This window comes from Eurosta solidaginis, chromosome 1 (genome assembly GCF_040869045.1).
Source record: "Eurosta solidaginis isolate ZX-2024a chromosome 1, ASM4086904v1, whole genome shotgun sequence".
Classification (NCBI taxonomy): Eukaryota; Metazoa; Arthropoda; class Insecta; order Diptera; family Tephritidae; genus Eurosta; species Eurosta solidaginis.
In genome coordinates, this window is record NC_090319.1 from 65041280 (window position 1) to 65058040 (window position 16761).

Consider the following 16761-nt stretch of genomic DNA (forward strand, 5'->3'; position numbering starts at 1 on the left):
TTCATTACTATTAAAGTTACAATTTTGAGATAAACTTGAAATTTTGATTAAAGAAATATCTGCTTGAGAATCTACTAGAAAAGTACACGGTTTGTAGGAATCGCTACATTGGAGTTCAATAAAATCTGAATAATTAAGGTTCAAGCAGTAGACGGATTTTAATATTTTTGAAGAAGATTCGGTTAATTGTCTAAATCGTGATCCTGATCCCCCAGTGTTCGCTCCTGAGGGTCGTTCACGTTTAAAGCGCGTACATTGGCATTACTTCGCGAATTTGAACGTCTATTATTATTATTAGCATTATTGTTACTACTACTAGGCTGATTGTTTCTATTAGTGCTATATCTGTCATTATTACCTCTATTAGAATTATTGTACCCATAATTATTATTGTTGTAGTTATTTCTATTGTTATTGTTGAATCTTGCATTTGGATTTTTGTACCTACTATTGAAATTATTACCTCTATAATTTCCTCGAAAGCTACTTTGCCAATTACCACGAGTACGGAATGCTAGTACTTGTCTTTCCTTAACTTCATTATTACGTTCAACAATCATTTTTGCAACTACGTCTTTTGAATCACTGAAGGTAGTTGAAGCCAGGATGGATTTGACCAATTCTGAACGAGTGTTCAACCTGCACACATTCACTGTTTGCTCTACGGCCATTTCATGTGCCTTGTCTTGTGTCATACCTTCAATAATCAAAGAACGTTCCAATGCGTCGGATAGTTCTTCAACGCGCTTAGCAAAGTCTGAGTAGTTATTATTGATGACATGTAAAGACGCGATTTTACCAGAAACAACTTTCGAGTTGTCGGGTTTTATTCTATTTCTCAAGGCAGTCTTTATGTCATCGACTGAATTTATTACGGTTGGTAATGCTTCGCGTGCTTTTCCAAGTTTGGATTTCAAAAATGCAATAAAAGTGCTATTTAAATTTTCATCTGAGAAGACTTCAATTAATTTTATTTTGTCGATAAAAGATTCTAATGCCAGTGGATCGCCGCTGTAGTTGTCCCTAATAATTGAGGCGCAACTGATAATGAATACCTTTTTCTGTTCTGAGGTTACCATGATTGAAATATTGTTATTCGATTGTAAATCTGAAGAAGTATTTGTTGAAGGCAAAGTAGAAGAATTTAAAGTAGAGTGAAAATTGGAAAAGTCAGCTCCTGAATGAAAATTGGAAGTGCTAGTTAGTAGGTTGTCTGAATTATTAGACGGATTTGCTGAAGGCTGAGTGTGTATAATATTAGTTACTGACTGAAAATTTGAATTATTACTTTCTGCGATATCTGAGTCATTAAATCCTCAAAAATCTTCTTGACGAGCTAATGAACACCTTCCTTTAGAGCTTGATTTATCGCTGGAATTGCCCTCAGAATCGGACATGTGTTCGAAATAGGGTAATTTTATTGAAAATTATTTTAAAAGAAAAAAATTTTGTAAATCAGGTAAGAATTTTGTAAATCCGAGTATTATTTGAAAATCCTGTTAATATTTGTCGCGTTTGCTATAAATTTTATAAAATGGTAAGTGTGGTTAAGAAAATTATATAATTTGTTTTTTTTTGAAAACAAAGGAACATCCGGTCTGCGGATTTTCTCTAAATTATAGGCTAGAGAAATGCCTACCCCCCTTCCGTGCCGAACTTGTTTTCACAAGCCTAACCAAAATTTTTCCGAATATACGGCGATGTTTACGACCACATCGCTTTATATTGAAGGTATGAAAAGTATGACGTATATTATATCACGGACGCACCGCTTCTAATAAAATTTCCAAAATGTTTTTATAATTCCCATAGCAATCGAACAAAATGAATGAAAATATTTTATTGTTTCCATATTAAATTCAGTTTTTGTATATGAAGGCAAAAATTTCATTTCCTGGCATATCAGAGGACGATTTTATTATAAAATAATAAATTTTTGATTTAAAGAGGCTTAGAAACAGATTTGCTGTGATAATAATAAATTCAATATTATTTTAATTTTTCTCAAAACCATTTCGTAGGCGTTGAGGTTATTTGTTTATAAATATTTAGAGTATGAAAGTAAATTGTTTACAAAATATGAAAAACTGTTTGTCAACTTTTTCGACATGGAAATTTTTAAATTACTTTCATAAGCGTTTTTTTTTTTTTTTTTTTCAATAACTGGACGCTTATTTCTAAATGATTTATAAGCAAAAATTCACGGTTTTATAAGCTTAATGCAATTTCCATATTATTATAATAACCACTAAATTTCAAATATTTCCGAAAAGTTGCTGATTTAAATATTGCCAAAACAATAAAGTTGCAAGTAAATTTGCAACGCAAATCAATAGCTGAATGTTTTTATAGATAGGGCATTTGAAATTTATTAGTAGGCACATTAAAATATATAGTTGCTTACTGCTATGATCGGCCTTATGGCAAAACGCGAAACCCGAAATTTAAAATTTAGTTTACTTTGAATTATTATGCAAATTTTAAATTTTTATCAATATTGGTAGAAATATATGTAAGAATAATTAGAAATAGAAATAAATGGTTACATACGTATATTTACGGCAGTTACCCCTTTCTGCTGCCGGTCTGGTACTGCTTTTTCATGGTGCTCCACTGCTGCCAATATACTCTCCGCTGCTGCTGTTTTTGCTGGAGATTCCTCTGTCGGCGTTTACTCTTCCGGATTTTTCTTTCTCTGCTGATAAAGTTGTTTTCACGGCTTTAGCGCCATTATTTATTCGCCGTTATATTAAATGGTTTCTGGCGTGATTATGTGCCGTTAACCATGCGATTGGCTTTTTTTTTTTTTTTAGCGCTTTTGTTAGCTGTACACACCAGCATATATGTATATGTATATAAGCCAAAACTGCCGTGGCTTTATTTTATTTAAAAGTTTTACGAAAATTTGTTTGTAGATAATTTTTTAAGTAGTTTGTATAAATTTCGTGATATTTATGACATATTTGCATTTTTTTTTTGCGTAGGGTTAAATTTCCATGTATTTAGTTGAAAATGTCGAAATTTGTTAGAATTTAATATTAAGTAATGTAGTAAATTTTCGTAGTTTGAGTAGAAATTTTGATTTGTTTTCGCCAGTATTTCGAACTTGAACAATTTTTGTAATTTATTGATTTTATGCTTTTGTAGTAATTTTTTGAATTAGTTGAAAAAAAATGTTTGAATTTAATGTGTGTATTTCGTAAAGATTTGTTTTGCAAATACTTAGCTTAAAATTGTTTGTGGTATTTTTTTTGTTCAGAATTAATGGTGTTTACTAAATTTGTCCATACAGTTATGATTCTTCACTTTGAAAGTTTTTTTTTTTGAAAAATTTGTGTTTAAAGAATTTTAGACTTTGAATTTTTATGTAATTTTTTCATTTTGTACTTTTTGTAGTTTTTTCTTCGTTTTAACATTTTTATATTTTTCCTTTATTTAAAACGACCCATGCACTATAGACTTTTGCCTTCTCACACTTATGCTGCTTCTTCCAGAATTTTGTCAAAATGGTCCAATAAAGGAGTCCAATGATGAGGCATATACCCACACATTTTGGGTTTCACTCTACGGCACTTCATAGTGTTTTTTTTTTCAGCACATTTATTACAATCTTCACGCATTTTACATCTGTAAAATTTAAGACTGTCCAGTTGTCCACTATTTTACAATCTGCAGATTGTGTCACGGTCGCCATGTAAAGTGGCATTTCGATGCCACTTATTTTTGGGCTTGCAGCCACACGCACACACACACAGCAAAACACTATTTTAATACATTTTAGTTTCTTTTATTTAAAAATATACTTTTTGGTTTGTTCATACAAATATATATATATATTGTTTTAAGTTCTTATTTTTATAATTTAGTTTTTCTGTCTTTCTAATTTGGTTCACTTTAGTTTTACTTAATTTTTAGCGTTTTGTTCTCACGCGGCGGCCGGCTCAATTCTAACTGCAAACTGTAGAAAAATGCTGACGCTTCAAAGCGGCCCTGCCGCTATGCCAAAAGTGCATAGCGGTAAAATCGCATGATGCAGTGGCGTGATAGAGTCGAGTAACGGAAGATTCAGCCAATCAGAATTCTCTCCGTCATTCGACTCTTTCACCCAGTAACGCCAAGTGCATACATGCATGGTTGCATGTGGGGGTGATGCCAGCTATTTTAGTTTTTAGTTTTATTTTTAGTTTTTAGTTGGCTGGCACTACATGACGCTACAATGCCATGTTTACGCGGCCACCGTGACGGTAGGGTGTTCCGCATACCACACCAAATGTCCTTGATTGAAGTACCAGGCAAAGCAGCACCACAAATTTATAAAGAAGTTTTCCAATTAGAAAGAAGTTTTTTTAAGCGGGGTCGCCCTTCGGCAGTGGATTGGCAAACACTTCGATTATATTTCTGCCAAAAGCTTCTCAGTAAAAACTCATATGCCTTGCAGCCGCCATTGGGTGGCTGCGTAAAAAATTTAGGTCTTGAACCGTCAGTTTGTAGGAAAAATTAAGGACTAGCACGAAGCAGTTTGAAAGAGAAGTTCGGTTTAAATCTTATCGGATGTAAATCGCCCCAAAATATTTTTATCTTATATTCGCACTGAACCTCTCAAACTCTCATTCCGTATTCAGCCTTGAACCAGACGCCAGATTTAAACATACAATACATAACATACAAAAACTTAAAACTTTTTAGCGAATAAGGCAGACAACGATCTTGAAAGTTTCATCCGCAAAGTCTAATACACAAAAGCTGAACAACGGAGCATAAATGGATTGGATAATTTTACCTAGCTCTCCTCTATGCAGCTAACAAAACTTGGGCGGTCCAGTAAATAAAGACGCATCGCATGGACTTCCAATGGGCAGTACCTTGTTAACACTCCAATAACCATACATAGATGAGTTTTGGGAAACCCTACTAACAGCGCTTGGAGTCAAAAACGGGCCAGAAAGACCTCGACACCCGACAAGCTTAGCTTGCTCAAACCCCATCTGTCCAGAACAGAAAACAAGTAGAGAGAGGCTTTCCAAAGTTTGCAACGACAAACACTTTTAGTTTGCCAGTGTCAGCTTGGATCAAGAGATTAGCCCGACAGTTTCCAGGTATATCATTTTGCTCAGGCATCCAGATAATTTGTTTCAAAAAGTAGTTGTATGCTACTAATATAGTGAAATCCCCATCCTGCTGCATCTGTATGGAGAATGATGAGGTGGAATCATCGAGCCGCTTTATGCTTGGCTGCCCAGCTTTTGCCAGAACTTGGCGATAGTATTTCGGTCGCGACTTACTTGAATCTCCGTAGGATTTATTCAAGGTTGAGATAAGTCTCATTCTAAATTGTATCGTTGCTACGCAAAGACTCTCTATGTAGTTATAGCTTATGTCACTGTTATTTTATGCGGTATCAGGACGGATCTTCACGCTGTTCAAGTGAGCTTCCGTTACTATGGTAGCTTCCACCTAACCTAACCTAACCTAACCTAGGTCGCACTGAAAGTGAGGTTAAGCAATTCCCCACTTCCTACTTCACCACCAAGCCTCCCGTCTAGGCTGATTGCATAAGTGAACAGGTTCACCCGAATCAAGTTTTATATTAACTCCTCACTCCATTCCAACTTTGAGGGAATAGGAGTGGTGAATGTGTCAACTTATGTTGAAGACGGCGCACAGAGGTGGAATCAAAGTCGTATAGTATTCTACACAAGGCCAGAGTGGTGAATGTGTCAACTTGAGTTGAAGCCGGCGCACAGAGATGGAAACAAAGTCGTCTAGTACTCTACACGAGGCCAGAACACCACGGAAGAAATTCGGTTTGGCTACCATAAAGTGCAGCCAATGTACCACCTTTGGAGAGCATCCAGCGTAAGCCTATTGCACTCCGAAATCTGTTCAAAGCAACCGAAGCCTTCTAGTCCTTTCCTCCATATTGAACTGTACGGCAGCCTGCTGTTAAGCATATCCTTAAGGTACTTAACCCTATCGGATGGATCAGCGGTACTCCCCTAAAATAAGATTCATATTTCAAACAACCCGACCCACTGTAGAATGTGTATTCAGAAATTTACCCCGGACAGAAGCATGTGGTGATTCGCATAAGCCACCATTTGGAAGCAACTACAGTCATGATTCTGAAGAACAACATTCATTACCACCACCTAAAGGAGGACGACCCCTTCTCTCATTTTTCTTAATTTTGGCTCAACTCTTCCTAAAGTTATACCACTTAACAAGGACCCTTTTAATTGCCGCTGGCAGGACTCTCTGTTAGGGTCTTTCTATGTTAAGAAGGACACCTCGCAAAAATACTTTGCTTTCGAGGGATCCCTCTAAAAGTTTGAAAACCGAATGCAGAGCTACTTCTGTACACCTAGCTTCTTACAATAGGCGTATTGAGATGCCGCAAATTGCTCTCTAGGAATTTTTTTGGTTCAAAATTTGTGCATTAAGTTTAAACTTTTTGGTTTTCTTGTTAAACCAGAAGTATCAGAAAATTTTTGTTTCTAGATTTTTTAAACCTTTTGATTTTTTTTTACCGTTTTTGATTTTTAGTATTATGGTGAATGGTTAAGTTTTCAACCCTGTATTAAAAACAAAATTATATGGAATCAGAAATATTAATAAAAGAAATTATATTCTGTATCTGTGTTAAAGTGATGCTCATCTTGCCTGACTGACTGGGTTTTTTAGTTTGATTTTATGTTAAAACAAAACAAACAAAAAATGCGAAAAGTAAATGAAAGCAGAATTAACATCAATAAAATTTTAAAGTAGGACACGACGATGAAACAAACAATTTTGTTGGTACTTACTACAATTTCAGTTAGGGCATGAATCATACAGAAAACCGCCTTTGCTACTACATCAGGTTGATATAAACGATCCGCAGTGTCGTTGATAAACTGTTAACGATAGCTAGTCTACACATTATAAGTGCTAACAAATCGGTATGTAAATGCCAATGTGTACATTAGGGTGTCTCTACATCGGTTGATTTTTTCCACAGTGCTACAAAATGCTTATCTTTGTACATTAAGTACAAGGGAAAAAACTAGCTAGACGTGGCTTTAGCGCGATCAATTTCAAACTCTACAAAATAGCTGGGGATGTAATCTTCGCCAAGTGTGTTATTGGGAAAAAAGTTAATCAAGATCAAAATTGACTTTATCAAAATTTTAATTCACTTTACCTTATTTTACCCATTTTTTTCAAATTTTTATATTTTAATTTTTTTTTTTTTATTTTATTCAACTTTATTTTATTGTATTTTATTTTAAATTATTTTGTATTATGATTGTTTAGCGACCTATTAAATGTTACCTTTTTACTTGCTGGCTCGAGGTCATATAAATAAAAACAAGGTATTTATATTTTGTGCCATATATTTCGATTACACATCGGTAATCGTCTTCAAGGGCGAACTAACAACAAACATAAAAACATATAATGTAACAAACAATAATTTTATATTTTAATCAAAACACTTGATACCTACATTATTTCACATTCGTACTGTATGAGGAGGAGTATTAAACTGTTTCTTTTTTGTTAACAAGTGTCTGTATGCTTGCGCTGTGCTATCAATATCTGTTTTGTAGTTCAGAGAAACTTCCCGAACTTGGGTTGTAATGTGCCGTACGCTATAAACGGTTGTTTGAAAAGCATTCTAACTGTTTTCTGCCTAAATTTTATTACGGGGAGCTTAATGCCTTCGAAAGTTTCATACTCCATAATCATATCAAAAAATAAAATGCTTCAACCTTACCGAGTTAACTCATCGAAACCGATCGCCTTCGTTAATGTTCATATTTAGCGTTACTTTCAAACGTTTTAAAACACTTTAAAATTGTTGTGTCATTTTTCACTGTGTAATAATAAAAAAGCTTTGCATATTTTGAGGCTGGTTGTGCTTACTCAACTGAATGAATTGGTGAACATAACCAAATATAATAAGCACCAGTAGTTATTCAGTTCTGGTAAAGTTAAACTTAGCTTAACGCGGCCATTTTGTCAGGTTAAATAAATGTAAAGCGCGAAAACCTCCGAACGGGTTTTAGGCCGAGCTTCTCTTCCAATTTGCGTCTTGCTCCTATTAATTTTTCCTAAAAATTGGCGGGACGGAACCTACTTGTTTTATGCCGACTCCGAACGGCATCTGCAAGGCAGATGAGTTGTCACTGAAAGATTTTCAGGGCAGAAATGCACGCGGAATGCTTGCCAAACACTGCCGAGGGACGACCCCGCTTAGAAAATTTGTTTCTTCTAATTGAAAAAACTTTTTTCTAAAATTTTGATGTTGCTTTGCCCAGGGCGCGAACCGAGGATCTTCGGTGTGGTAGGCGTAGCACGCTACCATCACGGCCGCCGTCAGGTTACTTAGTAAAAAAAACTTGTCTCTAAGGGTGTATTGCCGAGAGCCATTTGCCATGGTTAAGAAGCAAAAGTAACAGGCGAATTCCACGAAAATGTACTTACATATATCGACCTCTCATAAAATAAAAATTGTGTTTTTGTATCAATAATATTTGGATTTAAATTTTATTTAATTTAAAAATTTTTTATTTCTTGGTTTTACAATAATATATATGTACTTTTATATTTTTTTGTTACATCCAGTACGTTGTCAATACACGTTATGATTTTTTACTTTTTTCCCATACCAGTACTTTTTTGAAGGTTTTACATTTATGTCAGTAAAATAAATCATAAATAAAGTTCGTGATTGGTCTCCACTGCATTTCTGATGTATGTATGATTGCTAAGTTTCAAAATACTGTTATGAGTGTGAACATAAAATGGTTAGATCTAGTTTAAATTTAACGAGATCTAGATTGCGTACTTAATTCCTAATCGTTAATTAAATAATAAGATTTCCTATATAAATTTTTCCCAGCGATAATCGATAATTATGAACAAATTTTAGAGATGCCGATTTTCTTCATTAAAAAAAAAACAACGCTTCTAGAGTGCAATGTCTACATTGAAGGACGAAATCAAAGAGAAATATGAAAATTTACCAGAAAGTAACCATAGAACTAGGTTGAAACATATTGTGGCGAATGTTGAGATCACTAGGCTGTTAGAAAATAATCACGCAACAACAATAACATGAAGCAGCCACTCTTATATACATACATGTCCACGTTAAAGCTATCAGCACTTATGGAGAAGGCGATGAAGAGATATCACACACACACACACATGTAGTCATCAGCCGAAGTAGTTACTCACACATACACACGCATATGGCTATAAACTACAAATATACGCGTATATAGCTGGTAACCAAGCATGAGCTACAAGAGTTCTAGAAGGTGAAACGTCTAAACCTTTGGAGAAATATGCGGACGAGGCAACAGAGTATAAAAGCAGCGCAAGCTGAGTAATAACTAATCAGTTTTTATTTGAGCACGCTATTGGTTGTGAAGTATAATTGTACTACTCCCAAATAAGTCTAATAAAGACCATTTCTGTATTGCAAAGAATATTGGATTGATTTATTCAACAGTTTAGCGATTCGAGCGTTAGTAGCTTTCAAATAAGCGGAATCTCCCGAAATTCGTTACAACATATTTATTTATTTATTTATTTTTTATTTATTTATTTCAAAGTAAATCTAGGACAAATTAAAATATCCTTACAGACTATTTACAAATTATTAGCTTAAATATTATCTACCATATAAGTCATTTAGTATAAGTTTAAACTTTGATTTATTTACTGAAAAATCAATTTCCCTGGCATTAGTAAGAAGATTGAATTCCTTCAATGCCCTAGCAATAGGCGAATTAGCGACATATGTCGTTCTGGCCCTATCCAATAAAAAAATATCATGATTTGGAAGTGTTCTAGATGGTATATTGAAGCGAATACGCTCCAAAAGAAACGGTGAGTCAATCGTGCCCCCTATCAAATCATAAATAAATATCAGCGCTAAAATAGATCTTCTACTATCCAGAGGCTTTAGTCTTATAAGTAGACAGCTAGAGTAGTAAGATGGTAAAGGATCCTGAAAACGTAATGACCGGAGCCCAAAACGCAAAAATTTTTTCTGGATCATTTCAAGTCGCTGTATATGACAAGCGTGGTATGGTCTCCAAACGAAGGAAGCATATTCTAGTTTAGACCGTACAAGCGATGTATATAGTAGCTTTAACGTATAGGGATCATGGAAGTCCGAGCTAAAGCGGCGAATGAACGCAAGCATTGAATATGACTTAGCAATAACACAGTTAAGTTGACACTGAAAGAGAAATTTAGCATAGAAGACAACTCCAAGATCTAATATTTCATCAACAGTTTTCAAAACAGAAAGACCGATGTGATACGAGGTGTTAATACCACTACGGGATTTTGAAAATGAGATGTGAAAGCACTTATTAATATTTAAATGTAAGCAATTCCTACTACACCAATCTATTACTCTGTCAAAATCTGACTGCAGCCGTAGGGAATCTGCCTGATTTGTGACTGATGTAAAAATTTTCAAATCATCTGCGTACAACAAAAAATTCGAGTAAATGAAGCAATGACGTATGTCATTAATAAAAATTACGAATAGGAGAGGTCCTAGGACACTTCCTTGAGGAACACCAGAGGTCGCGGTAAAAGAACGAGAACTGACACCATCAACCACAACAGTACAACTCCGATCCGCCAGGTAAGACTTCACCCATGATAGAATATTGGAGTGAAATCCCAGATCAGCAAGTTTTAAAAGTAGTAATTTATGGCTAACTTTATCGAAAGCCTTAGAAAAATCAGTGTATATGGTATCTACTTGTGCTCTATTATTAAAGAGAGAGAGACAATATTCAGTAAAAACAGCAAGATTAGTCACAGTCGACCTACCGGACATAAAACCATGCTGGTTGGGTGAAATAATACTTTTTACCGCAAACGATATCTTTTCCTTAATTATAATCTCGAAAAGTTTCGATATTGTGGAAAGTTTTGATATTGGGCGGTAGTTGGCAATATTGCTCTTATTGCCACTTTTGAAAATAGGAGTAATGGAAGTTACTCTCCAGGCATTAATAAAATCTCCCCGCTTTAGAGATTTATTGAAAATTAATAAAATCGGATACGCAATTGCAACAGTATTTTTAAGCAAAAATGAACACAGTCCATCCACATCAGATTTGTTTTTGGAGGACTTTAATTGTTTTGAGGACTTTAACACCGAAATTCCCCGAATAACATCAAGTGATATGGAAAGTTCACCAAAATTTATATGAGTATTAACATCAGTATGCTCAACCACATCAGGCAAAACAGTATCAGACACAAAGTTAGAGCTGAAGAAATCTGCAAAAAGACTGACGGCATCAGTAAGAGAGTATGCAGAGGTTTCATTATAAAAAACATGAGATGGGATGCTAGAGCATGACTTTTTAGCTCTAACGTAGCGCCAGAAAGATTTCGGATTCGACTTAATGTCGCATTCAAAATTCTCAACATATTTTTTATGAAGCCGATTTCTTAGGGATTTAAATTGCTTTGAATAATATACATATTTTTCCTTAAAAGCAGGCGTGTTAGACAATTTGTACTTTTTAAAGAATTTGTTTCGTAAATTCTTAAGTTTTTTTAACTCCTTCGTATACCAAGGAATTTTATGGCAATTTTTCCGCATTCGAGGGATCAAACTACTCTGCATTTGGTTGACTTTACCTTTGAAAATATCAAAGCATTCACTAACACCAACAGCTGAGAATATACTATCCCAATCAATTATGCTGATTTTGGCGTTGATAGCATCAAAATCACAGTTTCTAAAATTATAGTTTCCTGAGTTCATATCTAATCGAATTTTTTTAAACTCATAAGATTCTAATTCCAAAACTAATGGAACATGATGTAAGCCAGGGCAAGAGAGAGGATCAAGACATTCGGAGAGTGAAAAAGTCATGGTATCACTAATAAAAATTAGATCCAACGTCCTAGACAAGTTATTAATAAAGGTGTTTACCTGGGCAAGATTCGCGTTCAGTAAGTTATCAACGACATATGTTTCAGAAACACTATTAACGTTATTCGGATACAAAACTAAACTATCATCCACGGCTGCCCAGCCTACATTCCCTAAGTTGAAATCACCTAAAATACAAACATTATTCTCATGTCGCTTAGATACTAAATCTACAATATTATGTACATGCGCCATGTACACATGATCTTCACTTCCTGGTGGAATATATGAGGCACATACAAAGAGAGGCAAAGGGCCATATATGCAAACACATAGTTGATCTAACAGTGAGTCTCCATTCTGCAGCGATATAATTGACGAACCGCGATTAAAATTCCACCACCCCGAGTAGCGCCAGTTTTTATCGAGTCGCGGTCTTTGCGATAGACATTGTAGAGGTTAGGATCAAAAAATTCGGAGTCATAAAATGCACTATTAAGCCAGGTTTCCACAAAAACTAGAGCATCGTAGTTCAAATCAGAAGTGAATTCATAAAGCTTCTTAGATTTAGTTCTAAGCCCCGATTAATTTTCATAATAAATACTAAGAGGCCTGTCATAGGCTTGTGGTGTTACGGAACCTGTTGCGCTGAACCATTCCTTTGAAAAAACTGGAATGGTCGTATAATTACATTGATGGGCCAGATACTCGCATCAACTACTTTATCATAAAATGATTCAGTTACGCCCAGTTTGAAAGTAATTTTCCTAAGGTCAGACAGCTCAGTACCTTTTCTTACAAGTTTATCGCATTTCAAATAAATCTTGTTTATGCCAGCATACTTCGAGACGTAGTTCACAATATCTTCTTCAGTTACACTAGGCTGGAAAGATGAGACATGCAACCATTTAAGCTTAGCGGCAACACCTAGCTCTACATTATTGCTCACACCAAAAGCTAATGGCTTATGTAGATTTATGCGAGAACTCTTTACTTTCGGTTTAGACCCTGGGACTCTGCTTATGTTAGCGCCATTCGCATCATTACAATCAATCTGCACCCTATTTGATTTTGTCTTGGCAGCATCAGCATAACTAGGTGGTAACGCTTGTATAGTACTAGTACCAGAGCTAGCAGACGGGGTGGCAGGTTGAGCTTGAACAGAAATTATAGATGAAGCCTTTGAAGAAGCAGGATGATCCACTGCCTCATTCGCTTGGTTAGCATTTTTAACTTTAAATTTCTTTGCACGCTTGGTCTTTTGTAGAATCATCAATGGACCCTCATTATTAACATCATTAGAGATTAGAGACAAGGTACCATTAGAAGTAAGCAAACCTTTAGCGCTTACTGTATTATTATTATTAGCATTCATATTAGCATTCACATTATCATGCGGACACAGCGCGGTAGGAGAAACAATTGTTGTCTCGGCACTTGAAGCGATATCTATATAAGAAGCAGTTGACCGTTTATCTACTGTGCTAGCGACAGCGGAAGCAGCAACAACAGTAACACCTTCAGTACTTAGAACATCATTCGTATGTAGATTTGTAGGAGATCCAAGAGACGAATTAGAATTTTCGGTGATCTCTTCACGTTTGTTTACACTAAGAGCATACTCAGTGAAGAGCTTATGCAAATCACCAACAACAGAATGCAGCCCATTTCAGCAGTTAATGATGTTATAGCGTCATCTTTAGCTTGCAGGCAGTTATGCAGAGAGTGAACATCAGCACGTAGTGCATCACACTTGTTAGCTAACTCTTTGTTATCATTGCGAATAGCGGATAAAGCAGAAAGCACAGATCGCAAATCAACAGCATGATTATTGCATACCGCAGCACCTTTTTGCATAGCTGCGTCTGAAATATCATTAGATAAAGTATCCAGAAGAGAGTTAGCACTTGTACTCTTATTTTTTATTATTTTCTGATTCTCAGTCAAAATTTGACGACTTTGATCACTTGTAGCGACAGGGGGTGTCGGCAAACAAAGAGATGAACGACGTTCCGCCATACACACATTGCAATAAAACGATTTATTCGCGGAGTGCAAATAATCGACATCGGCTTGAACAAACCCAACACAGCTCAAATGAAAAATTCTTTTTGCACTTTGCGCACTGAATCTTGGGGTCACTGCGCTCAACCTTTAGCTTACAATAGCAAGGCATTATGAAAGCTTATATTACAAAGTTTATAAGCAATCAACACATATAAATTCACGACACTAGTTAATTGTGTCAGCAAGGTAATATGTTTACACATAACACAATCAAATAACTATGTAGGTACTTTATGCACGAACAGTTTAAAATAACACGGAGCTTGATAAAATACGTCCGTCCGCGACAACTATTATTTACTAAAAAATTATATATATATGTAAACGCGTAGATTATCTGTTGATGACTTATTGTAGATTAGTGCATGTGTAAACGGGTCTTAAAGTATTTTTCACCCTAATTTCAAATGTAGAAGCTCTAGTTTCCGAAATATTAGTTTTTAATAAAAATAATTTTTTTAATACATAAACTTTATTATTCTCAATTAAAGTGAGTAAAATTTTCTTTTAAATTTTCCCTTTATGAGTTGATCCGGAGCACTACCCTGAATGCTCCAGCAATAATCAGCTAATATATGCGCGTTCCAGTGTCGGGTTTGCAACCCTTTGCAGACCTTTTGAATACGTTCCTAACGTGTTTAGGTGAACTTGGTTCTAAAATTGTGACAGACTTTGAGCTCATCCTTCAGTGCTGCGGGTTCAAATGTAGCTTTAACTGTCCCGCTCTGCATACGATTGACATCAGTTCCGAGATGATTGGATTGAATGTCTCCCATTTTTTTACACAGGTACATTTTTGCTTTATCAAAAGCAGCTTCGAAAGGTAGTGCGTGTTTATTTTGTTATCATAGGCCTTCTCCGGATCTGCCAAATAATAAAAACCTGGTCGATAATAGATTTACCGGGTCGGAAGCCGCATAAAAAATGTACAATCTGTTCGGTAACTTTAGTAGTAGAAGAACTTTACAAAAACAAATCTACATGTCACACAAATTAATATAGAGACAAAATGTCTCAATTGTGTTTTTAGTGTAGAAATGAGAAAAACTGAATTAAGCATGAAAACAAATACCAGCAGGATAGCCTAGTGGTTAAAGGCAACTGCAGTTTCACCATGTGTGATTCACGGTGCGAATCCCGGTGAAACCTTTGATAACATTACAAAATTGCCTGATGATGATTACTTTGGCGGTTTTCGAAATGGTTCCATCGCAATATGCCAGTAAATGTTTCTTTCTTTTCATTTTCTCTTAGAAAAACATAATCAGACCAATTCTAAATATTCTCGCGGAATTTTTTTCTCGTGGATTTTTTTATTCCCGCGGAAAAATTCCTCAAATGCTGTTCTCCTAGGGAGAACAATAATTGGGGAATAAGAATTTCGAATTTTCGAAGTCAGCTGTTTTGTCAATTGAAATTTCGTTGCACATTTCTTATTTTGTTTTAAATATTGAAAAGTTTAATTATTGTTGCAAATTTGTTGGAAATTAAGAAATAAAATATAAACAATGCACAATATTTATTGCATTTCATGTGATATTCACTGAAATGAGTAATGAATTGGTGCCACAGCAACATCAACAGCGGAACATAAGAAGAAGACGGTCGCATAACACAAATCTGCCGGAGTTGCCTGCTTTCATTCAGCAAAGCAATTTTCTGGCGGCCAGGTTGAGTTGAATTCGTCCTTCGTCATATGCCAAAATCTATTTAAGCCTTATTAAAAAATCCTTGCGCAATTTCTGGATGGCTGCATCAAATATGTATACCAAGAGCTCTACCGTTGCTTATGATATACTTTTCGGCTTAAAATAAAGAATGTTGTGGTTGTAGTTGTTGTTGTATTAACAGTGAGAATATTGTGGTAGAATGTAAATACATATTTTAGCACAAATTTATACAAATAAGTGTTCTTTCTTAAAAGAACCAATTTCCTTTAACTATTTTGATGCATTCCCTTTAATTTAACCAAGTGAAAAAACTCCTATGAAATGGCAGAGAAATCTCCCTCTACCTCACATTCATAATACCTACTTTTCTTCCATAACCGGTTTCCGCTTTTTCGAACATTTTTCAGAATAGGAGGAAAGGGAGAAGTGAAAAAACTCACAAGGAATTTTTATTTAGAATACGAGGAATGGGAGAAGGGAAAAAACTCGCACGGAATTTTGGTTTAGAATTGGGCTGAATAATTGAAATTCAATTATTATAAGCCGATGTTAAGCTCATGAATTCTTAAAATTTAGTAGTCTTTCACACAATACTGTAGTTATAAACTGCCTTTGTCAGTTCGTCACAGTCGGGTGGCGGAACGTATAGTATTTTTACATCAGGAATTTGAGCATCGGATTCGTACTGGAATATCGGGTTCGTACAATATCGTTAGCACTTACCAAATTTTATGGACATGGGGAAAACCATTTACACGCAAATATATACGGAATAAATTTCTTAAGGTTGTATTTACGGACTGAGCGTAAGTACTAAATAACTCTCTTTGATGACATCATGTGTACGATTTACAATAAGACATCCAGTTGTTAGCTTGGAAGTTGGCAAGTTCTCATCTTGCACTTGTTTTTATGTTAAGTTGGTCTCGTGGATGGGGAAAATGCCTATTGTATTAACCGGAATTGTAAACATCGATACTATGTAGATGCTATCTGAGTATGGGACTCATCTCTTTTTTGTTGCCCTACCCATTAAAACCGAATCAATCTTATCAGTTGGCTAGTAGAATGTGGCTCACGCAGCTGCTGACCGAATCCCGTCTGTCACTTCCGCAGGTCTTC